Genomic DNA, 12,416 nt, shown 5'->3' with positions numbered 1-12,416 from the left:
TTGGTACTGCTCCCACTGACTTTGAAATCCTCCAGGAACGCAGCACGCTTGGTTTTAACAATACGGGTGACATGGAAAGGACAATAGAAACAATAACCCTTCTGTAACACCCCGAAAACGGGTTTGGTAATCAAACCCCGTTAATACTAAAAGACGGGTAAAATACCGTTAGCGGTAAAAGTAACCCGGTAAACATTAGGATTTAAATAAATAATCCTAATATTAAATATAAAGTGAATAAAAGATTGTAAAAAAGGATGAGAAATACTTTGAGAAAGCAAAGTATATAAAAGGCCCGAGATTTAACGGGACTTAAAATAAAATGGGTTGTGAACAAGATAAAGTAACTAGGAAATAAATAACCTAGTACAAGTCTTGTAATTAAATGAAAGAACAAAATATCAAGTTATAAACTAAATAAAAGTGGAGGGGCCTATGTTGTTAAAATTGAAACTTATATTATTAAGTTTAAACAAAATAAAAACCAAACACCCCATTTGAGGGTCTGGTTCGATCACAGGCAGGAGAAGGGCGACCCCCACTCTCAAAACCCTAACATTCACTAATCTCACAAATTGAAGGATCAAACCAAGTCCAAAATGAAAATCGAGCATAGATTAATGATCCCCATTGCAAGGAGATCATAAGGTATGTAAAATTTGACAAAAATTCTCTACTTGAAGTTCTCTACTTGAAATTCTCATGAAGTTAGAGAACATGAAATCTGATGATGCATGTATGAATTGTAGATGAATTAGGAACATTAAAATGTCTAGGAGTAAACGCTAGACCAGTACATGTTGAAATTATGCTAAATTCTAGTGAAATCCATGGTCACCATTGTAGGTGACTAGTGGGTTATGTAGAACTTGATAAACACTAGGAAATTTGGGGTTGTGCTAGTGTAATTTGACATATGTGAAGTTATTTCAGAATTGTAAAGGCAAATATTTGTGTTAAATAGTTTGATTGATGAAAATTCGGGTATTATGACAAGTTATGAGCTTGTTAATGAATTACTTAAAATTCTGCACATTAGGTGTTTGTTAAAATGCCTAAATGAGAACTAAAGTGTTGAAATTAGAGTGAAAACGCGTATTTGAATGATATGGCAATTACGTGTAATATGAAGTGATAAAGGTTCTAAAAATTATGTTGATTTAGACTTAATGTTGTAAACCTTGTGATTTAAAGTAGTTAACTTTGATAAACTAAGTTAACTAAGCATGAAGTCGAACAGTAGCTTCGACATAGAAAATACGTGAGGTGGAATAGTCGTGATTGTTAATGACTAATCTAACCGCCTTGTAAATGATTGACAATATTTTGATGCTTAAACGAGCTAGGTAGAGGCTTGAGAAAGAAGCGGCCAAATAAATCAAGTAGAAGGAAAAGGAAAGCGTAGCTCGGACACGAGGTAAGTAAAACTTACACCCTTTTTGTAGGACACGTGTGTGTTTTATAAATTATAAATGCGAATGAGGTAATATCCGAAATGAGGGTTCTGACACGATTGATACAAGTCGGAACGAGTATAAATGATAAAAACCATGGTTTATGGTAAATGGGGCAAATGAGTGAATTTGGAAATTTAAAACCATGCTTTTATTCTAATTTATGTAAATGTTTGGTCTTATAGTCCAAACGGGTCAAATGGTGATGATAACACCATTTGACGATATCGACTAATGAGGTTGTCAAGTCGTATGTTATCAGGAGCGAATAGCCAATTGGATAATTGCGACGCCATAGAATATTGGTTAATTAACGCGAGGTATAAAACGGGTCTATATGTTGACTCGAGCCAGGTACGCATATATATAGATTTATAGTTAAAAATGCAATGTTGGTCAAATACCTTAGCAAAGGGATCTATGTCGTAAAAGGGGGAAATAAGTTGACGAAAATGCCCTTGATAGGTAAATCGGGCAAACGACCCTTAGAGATCGTTTAGATACTAGTATTATCATTATGTAACTTTTAGACACATGTAAGAGTCGTAGGCATAAACCTTGGGGGTCAAATGTCTATGATCGGGTCAATCACATAAAATGATAATCCGAGGGGTAAAACTCGGATTATATAAATCGCCACATTATACCCATCACAAATATAGTTGTGATGGAAGATCATTTGATGAATAACGTGGAAATAAGATGCTAGGAATAAATGGGTGTGAATTATGTGTAAAAGTGCTTAAATGCCCTTAACGGGTCAATTAATCATCTAAGTAAAAACGGAATTAAGAATGTATATAAACCGTGGTTTTGAATCTCATATGATAAGCAACATGGAAATGATGAGAAATTTTGAATCAAACAACATGCTTGTTTGATGAAAACATGAACGGGTCAAAACTTTGTAAAAAGGTATTAAGTAGAAGACTTAAAGGTCTGAAATTTTGTTATGCCGGATGTTGGATTTCAACTTCATAAGATGGAGAATTAAATTACGGACGCGTAGGAAAAAGAATCGGGTAAAACGGATTAAAAGCGAGAGAGTTATGCTCGTTTCCGTGAAACCGGGTTATGCTGGGAATATGCAGCAACATAATAAGAACTTGCTGTCAAAAAGGGGGCTAGGTGGGGAGTCTAGCCCCTAGGTGGGGCGTCTAGCCCCCCCTGAATCCTAAAAATGTTTAATTTTGTTTGTTTGACCCATATAACTTGTTTAAACTTGTTATTTAACTATCAAAACTAACTTTTAAGTTGGTTTTGATCATAGGCGAATGTCAAGAGTGCCCGCCCGGATGAAGATCAAGCTCGATGAGGAACCGAACACGATAAAATACAAGCTTTCGCACGACGTTACGTCGTATCTTTTAAACGATGAATTCAATTACATTAAGTTGTTCTAGTTTTAAATTGTAAAACTTTTAGTAAACTCGTATTGTCATACGTACGTGTAATCGTATAAACATGTATTCATACGAAACTTATATAAAATATTGTATTAAACAAGCAAGGGTGTTACAAGTTGGTAATCAGAGTTCATGGTTAAAGAATAAAGTGTGTTCGGTTTGAGGTTGATCGCAAATCCGGTAAGTACATGTATGTTAATGATTTAGCATGCTAAAGTGTTGTAAACAACACATATGGTTGTCGTGTAATATACGTTACACCAATAAAAACGATATAGAGTAGATATAGTCAACGAAATTACACGCGTTGATGCGTATAGTAGAAAAGCCTTGTATTATACTACGGGCATCCATTAATGTCGAAGTTACTAACTTTTGTAAATGTTTAGTTGAAGGACACTCGCATCTGAAGATGACGAGAGTTGAATGAATTGTGGATATGACGGTGGAACGGTCTGAGGTACGACAAGTTGAGCACACTCATTAAGGACCTAAATCGCGTGATGATCGCGGACAAAGTTCACGGCAAGAGAAGCCCGTTAGGGCAAGCATTACCAGGTGCACACTTTTAAATTTAATCGCATAAGTAGTAATATGCAACAAACACGTAGGGGATAACGGTTGCATATATCTGATAAAACTTGAATAGGATATCTATTCGGGATGATGTTTCTAAGAGAAGTTTAATAGAAATATGTGTTATTCACGATGATGAATAACAAAGAAATAATAGGATTAGTAATTATCCAAGTGGAAAACTCTCAATATAATACTATTGAGAAAAGTAGCGATCACATTAACAAATCTGATTATATAATAGTTCGATAGAAAAGAAAAACATTTTATCTGTTCAAATGTAAAACTAGTAAAACTAATGATTGTTGTTTTGCAATTAAATAAAGTTTTACTAAATGAAATTAGAGATATGAAATAAATAGAGGCATTACTTACATAGGGTGTGATGTGAAAGCTATAAAAGGGTCGTGTGTATCATGTGCTGATCGCTTACTCTGGCCAAGTAAGTAGTGGCATATGATACCATGAGCTTCTAGTAGTGGACAAATTTATGTCCGATGTAGTAAGGGCGGGGTGAATGGGACTAACTTAAATGGTACCCAAATGAATCAAATAAATAAGATGTTTGATAGTAAATGTAAACACAAGTCGGACGACGGAAGCGTATTACGTTAAAATGATGAGCCCGAGAGAAGGGACAAAGATCGAAGTAAATGAAAATACAAACCAACTAATGATAATGCTAAGGCATGGGGATAAAGGTTGACTGACATAAGTGATGAAATTCACGTGGACAAGTCAAACGAATTAAATAATGAATAAAAGACTTAATTGAATAAAAGCGATGGATTTCGCTAAGACGACCAAATAAATTAAAATGATGTCTAAAACCATATAAGAATGGTTACTTGATAATGAATACGGTAAAGATACCCAATGGACGGTTAGGATTGTGGGTGAATGCGTAAACCGAGAGACGGGAACGCGAAATAGAAAGTCAAAAGACTCGGAATATGAGTCATGACTAAAAGATGACAAGAATTTTCGCAAACATAAATTTTGGTAATTACGTTCAACCATTTCAAAGTTGGATGGGTCAATTAAAGAATGAAGTTTGACATTCATAAGCAATGAAAATTCACCCAAAACGAGTCAAACGAGTCAATTAAGGAATAACGCTTAATATAATAGGAAAACGCAAACCGGTGAACCGGAAAGCTAAAAACAATAAGATAGAAGGACCCGGGTAATGGGTTTTAAAGGAGTATAAGTATAGACCGGGTAACGGTAAGCATAGGACAAACCGACGTGTAAATGACGTTAGAAGTCGTAAAGTCGGAAAGATAGTCCGAAAGTAAACAAATGAAACCTTAGACTACGGTCAAGGTCAACTAAAGTTCAAAAGCAAAATTAAATGATTTTAAACAAAAACAGGATGCCTTGACACCAAACATGTATTTTAAGAATGACATGAGTAAGAAATGATCTACGGGATCAACCTAACCTTTGGGGATTATAAACAATGGAAAGGTCTTCGAGACTAAAACGACCCACGAGTCATGACTAGAAAGAAATAGATTATAAGGACCTCGCCTTAAAGAGGTGAAGGTCTAATAAAATAGCCCATAGACTAAGTGATAAAACCTACGGGTTAATTAGACAAAGCGAGGAAATAAATGGAGGATCCTCGCATAAAACAAAGACTGAAAAAGAATAAATTTTGGACTGTCAATATCCCGGTATGGATAATTGACAAAGGTTAAAGAGAAGACGCTAAACAAAAACTTCGGTTTTGGTAAGAAATAACATTTTTACAAATATGAATACTGATAGACATATAAATAGTAAGCATGAAAGATACAAGTCTTGACACTAATAGGCGCAAGATGAAATATTCAAAAAAAAAAAAAAAGAAGTGATGTTTTCGAAATGAAAGGTTGATATGAATTAAACATGATGTGACACGATCACGGTCAAGAAATGCAATGTGAGGTAGAATCACATTATAACCAAGCAAGCGGTAAAAAGTAACTGGACTAATAAGTCTAGTGAGTGAGACCGGTTAAGGTCAGCAATTCAAATCAAGAAATTTGGCTTGCCTGTAAGCAGTAGATTCGGTATAACTGAACCGAATAAATAAATTTGAAAACAAAAGAATTTGTTGCTAAAAGTGAAAGATTTTATTAAGACCATTAAACGGGTCAAAGTAACGGATTCATAAAGAATTCGATAGTATATGAAAACTGTGGATATCGCTAAGTCGACTAAACTAGTGGAAATAACGAGATTACGTTATTTCAAGTTGCACTATGTCGTATGAGATACGTAGACAATTAGTGAACAAAAAGATGTTACCATACTTATCTGGTAATACTAACAATTGGTTAAAAGTATAAGTAATGTTTAAAAGATTTCTCGGATCAAATACATTAAGTTTAAACTCAATGAATTATGTAAGAAAAGGTTTCGAGGACGAAACCTCTTTAAGGGGGGTAGACTTGTAACACCTCGAAAACGGGTTTGGTAATCAAACCCCGTTAATACTAAAAGACGGGTAAAATACCGTTAGCGGTAAAAGTAACCCGATAAACATTAGGATTTAAATAAATAATCCTAATATTAAATATAAAGTGAATAAAAGATTCTAAAAAAGGATGAGAAATACTTTGAGAAAGCAAAGTATATAAAAGGCCCGAGATTTAACGGGACTTAAAATAAAACGGGTTGTGAACAAGATAAAGTAACTAGGAAATAAATAACCTAGTACAAGTCTTGTAATTAAATGAAAGAACAAAATATTAAGTTATAAACTAAATAAAAGTGGAGGGGCCTATGTTGTTAAAATTGAAACTTATATTATTAAGTTTAAACAAAATAAAAACCAAACACCCCATTTGAGGGTCTGGTTCGATCACAGGCAGGAGAAGGGCGACCCCCACTCTCAAAACCCTAACATTCACTAATCTCACAAATTGAAGGATCAAACCAAGTCCAAAACAAAAATCGAGCATAGATTAATGATCCCCATTGCAAGGAGATCATAAGGTATGTAAAATCTGACAAAAATTCTCTACTTGAAATTCTCATGAAGTTAGAGAACTTGAAATCTGATGATGCATGTATGAATTGTAGATGAATTAGGAACATTAAAATGTCTAGGAGTAAACCCTAGACAAGTACATGTTGAAATTATGCTAAATTCTAGTGAAATCCATGGTCACCATTGTAGGTGACTAGTGGGTTATGTAGAACTTGATAAACACTAGGAAATTTGGGGTTGTGCTATTGTAATTTGACATATGTGAAGTTATTTCAGAATTGTAAAGGCAAATATTTGTGTTAAATAGTTTGATTGATGAAAATTCGGGTATTATGACAAGTTATGAGCTTGTTAATGAATTACTTAAAATTCTGCACATTAGGTGTTTGTGAAAATGCCTAAATGAGAACTAAAGTGTTGAAATTAGAGTGAAAACGCGTATTTGAATGATATGGCAATTACTTGTAATATGAAGTGATAAAGGTTCTAAATATTATGTTGATTTAGACTTAATGTTGTAAACCTTGTGATTTAAAGTAGTTAACTTTGATAAACTAAGTTAACTAAGCATTAAGTCGAACAGTAGCTTCGACATAGAAAATAAGTGAGGTGGAATAGTCTGATTGTTAATGACTAATCTAACCGCCTTGTAAATGATTGACAATAGTTTGACGCTTAAACGAGCTAGGTTGAGGCTTGAGAAAGAAGCGGCCAAATAAATCAAGTAGAAGGAAAAGGAAAGCGTAGCTCGGACACGAGGTAAGTAAAACTTACACCCTTTTTGTAGGACACGTGTGTGTTTTATAAACTATAAATGCGACGAAATGAGGGTTCTGACATGATTGATACAAGTCGGAACGAGTATAAATGATAAAAACCATGGTTTATGGTAAATGGGGCAAATGGGTGAATTTGCAAATTTAAAACCTTGCTTTTATTCTAATTTATGTAAATGTTTGGTCTTATAGTCCAAACGGGTCAAATGGTGATGATAACACCATTTGACGATATCGATTAATGAGGTTGTCAAGTCGTATGTTATCAGGAGCGAATAGCCAATTGGATAATTGCGACGCCATAGAATATTGGTTAATTAACGCGAGGTATAAAACGGGTCTATATGTTGACTCGAGCCAGGTACGCATATATATAGATTTATAGTTAAAAATGCAATGTTGGTCAAATACCTTAGCAAAGGGATCTATGTCGTAAAAGGGGGAAATAAGTTGACGAAAATGCCCTTGATAGGTAAATCGGGCAAACGACCCTTAGAAATCGTTTAGATACTAGTATTATCATTATGTAACTCTTAGACACATGTAAGAGTCGTAGGCATAAACCTTGGGGGTCAAATGCCTATGAACGGGTCAATCACGTAAAATGATAATCCGAGGGGTAAAACTCGGATTATATAAATCGCCACATTAAACCCATCACAAATATAGTTGTGATGGAAGATCATTTGATGAATAACGTGGAAATAAGATGCTAGGAATAAATGGGTGTGAATTATGTGTAAAAGTGCTTAAATGCCCTTAACGGGTCAATTAATCATCTAAGTAAAAACGGAATTAAGAATGTATATAAACCATGATTTGAATCTCATATGATAAGCAACATGGAAATGATGAGAAATTTAGAATCAAACAACATGTTTGTTTGATAAAAACATGAACGGGTCAAAACTTTGTAAAAAGGTATTAAGTAGAAGACTTAAAGGTCTGAAATTTTGTTATGCCGGATGTTGGATTTCAACTTCATAAGACGGAGAATTAAATTACGGACGCGTAGGAAAAAGAATCGGGTAAAACTGATTAAAAACGAGAGAGTTATGCTCGTTTCCGTGAAACCGGGTTATGCTGGGAATATGCAGCAACATAATAAGAACTTGCTGTCAAAAAGGGGGCTAGGTGGGGCGTCTAGCCCCCCTTGAATCCTAAAATGTTTAATTTTGTTTGTTTCACCCATATAACTTGTTTAAACTTGTTATTTAACTATCAAAACTAACTTTTAAGTTGGTTTTGATCATAGGTGAATGTCAAGAGTGCCCGGATGAAGATCAAGCTCGATGAGGAACCGAACACGATAAAATACAAGCTTCCGCACGGCGTTACGTCGTATCTTTTAAACGACGAATTCAATTACATTAAGTTGTTCTAGTTTTAAATTGTAAAACTTTTAGTAAACTCGTATTGTCATACGTACGTGTAATCGTATAAACATGTATTTATACGAAACTTATATAAAATATTGTATTAAACAAGCAAGGGTGTTACACCTTCGAATGATCAGGATACCCGATAAAGAAACAGGTAACTGTTTTAGGGTTAAGTTTCCTTAGGAAAGGATTATAGAGTTTTGCTTCAGCAATGCAGCCCCATACTTTCATACATTTAAGACTCGGTTTCCTTCCTGTCCAAAGTTCATAAGGAGTTTTAGGGATAGACTTAGAAGGAACTCTATTGAGTATATGAACAACTGCTTTTAACGCTTCAGTCCAGAGGAATAATGGTAAATTAGTGTTGGCTAACATACTGCGCACCATGTTCATAAGAGTACGATTTCTTCGTTCAGCGACACCGTTCTGCTGAGGTGTACCAGGCATGGTGTATTGATTCACAATCCCCTGGCCCTTACAAAACTCATAAAATGGACCAGGAGCTTGGCCCACATCAGTACGTTTTCCATAATATTCACCGCCTCTATCTGATCTCACAACTTTAATCTGACGATCTAATTGCTTTTCAACTTCAGCTTTATAATCTTTAAAAGTTGTAAGAGATTCAGACTTTTCCTTAATAAGATACAAGTACATGTAACGAGAATAATCATCAATGAAAGTGATAAATGAAGTATGTCCTGTTATGCCAGCGATTTGGTAGGGACCACTAATGTTAGTATGAATGAGTTCTAATAGATTAGAGCTCCTAGTGGCACCTTTCTTATTCGCTTATGTCATTTTGCCTTTGAGATATTTAACACATGTTCCAAAATCAGTGAAATCGAAAGGAGGTAAGACTTCATCTTTTACGAGACGATTTAATCGTTCTCTTGAGATGTGGCCTAAACGTTGATGCCACAACATGGATGAAGTCTCTAAGTCTCGTTTCTTTTCCATCTTTGTCAGTGATTCATTAATATTATATGACAACAAAGATTTGGAAAAATTATCATCTAGTTCTAATCTATAGAGACCACCATCCAGAATACCAGTACCATAAAGAACAGAATCATAGAGAATAGAAAGTTTGCGATGACCATGGGAAACAACAAAACTGTCCATGTCTAACTTTGGTCCTAATACAAGATTCCGAGTTACCTCAGGAACATATAAGGTATCATAAAGTTTAATGCATAAACCAGTTTTCAAAAATAATTGTAATGTTCCTATGGCCTTCACTTCTAATTCTCGATCATCCCCAACTTTAAGTGTTCTTTGGTTTCTTTCCAACTTCCGGATTGAAAGGAATCCCTGAGTAGAGTTAGTTACATGAACCATAGAACCAGAATCAAACCACCAAGAATTAGCAGGAACATTTAAATTAAAGGACTCAAGTATCATGAAAAAATCGTTACCTTTCTTGGCCAGCCACTCCTTGAAGTCAGGGCATTCCTTTTGCTTATGTCCTGTTTTCTTACAGAACATGCAGTAGGGTTTGCCTAAGGAGCTCTTAGAGCTGGAAGGTGCACTTGTATTAGGATTTGGCTTTTGAACTTTAGAAGCATCCTTTCTATGATAATTGTTCTTCCTCTTCTTAGAGTTGGAGGTGGTGAAGTTAGCAACATCAGTAGTGCGATCCATCTTCATAACATCTTCCTCCTGTACGCACATAGCGACCAGCTCACTCATCGTCCCTTTATCCTTCTGAGTGTTGTGATTGATCTTGAATGCTTCATAGGACGAAGGAAGCGAAGTGATGATGAAGTGAACAAGAAAACCATCACTGATTTCCATCTCTAGCCCCTTCAGCTTATTGGCCATGTCATGCATCATCGTGATGTGCTCGCGAATGCCGCTCCTCCCATCATACTTAGTCGTCACCGGCTTGAGGATAAGAGTGCTAGCGTGTGCTTTTGATGTCCCTTTGAATTGTGCCTCCACAGAAGGCAGGTAGGTTTTAGCATCCTCAGAATCAGGAATAGCTTCTCTAATTGCATTGTGTATGGATTGTTTCATGAACATGAGAGACATGCGGTTACACCTAGTCCATTTTTCATGTACTATCTGCTCATCAACAGTACTTTGAGGAGTAAGGTCCGCTGGCTTATTCTCTCTTAGAGCATAATCGAAGTCTAGCAATCCAAGTGTAAGCATGAGGGCATCCTTCCATTCAGCAAAGTTATCACCAGTCAAAGGTGGAATCCCACAATTGGGTGCTGATAGTGGAAATAAGATGAGCAAGTTATGATACTAAGAAAGAAGTCCTAATGTGATCTAAGGGCATGTTATACTAAGGCAGGCAAAAAATAATGACCATTTTAATTATGAAGCTGTGATATTGTCTATTACTAACATCAAAATAATAGACTTAGTTAAAATTCTACTTAAACGAAGACAAATCAGCTTTGGCCAGAAGTGTAATCATTTAAGTATGTGTACAAAGTGATCGTGACAAATCATCTTTGGCCAGAAATGAGACAATCACTTTAGTTATGCACTTGTTAAGTATGCTAGACATAAATGAATTAAATCAGCTTTGGCCAGAAATTAAGACATTTCACGTTTGTAATGCATACTCAACATAGCTTTTATAATACTTGAACAATAAATAGATGTATTAAATCAGCTTTGGCCAGAAATGATACATCAGAAGCTCATTCAAGTTAAGCTATTTTGGTTTTGTAAAAAGTAATATGATTCTGATTAGGTAATTAAGTGTTTACAAAACCAAGTATTTAATAGCAAACCACCTGTTTGTCACACCCTGGCTTTGCGGAAGCATGGTTAATTTGGTGTGACTTCTTAATACCATAGCTTAACCATAACAAGCGATATGAATTTAAAAACCATGCAAGATCATCCATTAAATTAGGTTTGAAAAGTAAAATACCATAACAATGTCTCAACGGAAACACATCCTAACAACATAAACAATGTTCAACAGACACAAACATCAACATGACATAAACACAGTTTAAGAACTGTGACTCGTGCAGGAAAAAGTCACATCCCTTAAACTTGGATGACCTCGTAACTAGTGCAGCGGGAAAACGTGCCATACCGTGCCAGATCCTTTAATTCCCTGAAATACATGTAAGTTGAAAAAAAAATCAACAATAATGTTGAGCGAGTTCATGTGTAAGTGAGTAATAAAACCCTTGGTAAGTATAAAATCCTGGTATGTAGCAAATAAGGAAAAAGAGATCACCAATGGTTTGCAAGGCCATTGATATGTGTGAAGTGTAAGTAGGAAGACTCAAACCTAGCGGATTTATGCGTTGGGCACAAAGTCACCACCTGGTCCATTAGGCGGGCTCAGGGGTTGGGCTCGCTACACCCAGATAGATCTACCGCTACTGTCCCTCGGTCCTACCTTGAGGATTAATGGCCTCAAGTTTCCGCCTACCCACTCACATGATCTAAGTAGTAAACCTCCTTACGCTAACCATACCATGTATAAAGTATTTGTAATCAAAGTAACATGTATTTCACCCCCGCAATTTAAAAACTGAAAACAGTTAAGAGAAAAGGGGGACATGAACTCACCGTGGTGCGTCTCTACCAAGTATATCTCCTGATCAAGCAGCGGTGCGACGACCTACACGTACTAACTCTATTAGACGGACGGCCGTGCCTTAGCTTTATGGTTTAAGTTTTTGGGAAATAGTTAGACAACTATTTCGTGTTTACTTTCTGTATATACTTGGTGATTATTTTCCTTCCCAAGGATGGGGGATTTAATACATGTGTGTTCGTATACTTTGGAATATATTATTAAGTCTCACTTAATATATATTTTACTTCTTATTCCAAAATATAAATATTCTTCCCAAAAATAT

The sequence above is a fragment of the Helianthus annuus genome, chromosome 2, assembly GCF_002127325.2.
Source record: "Helianthus annuus cultivar XRQ/B chromosome 2, HanXRQr2.0-SUNRISE, whole genome shotgun sequence".
In the NCBI taxonomy this organism is placed as follows: Eukaryota; Viridiplantae; Streptophyta; class Magnoliopsida; order Asterales; family Asteraceae; genus Helianthus; species Helianthus annuus.
This window is presented reverse-complemented; position numbering follows the sequence as displayed.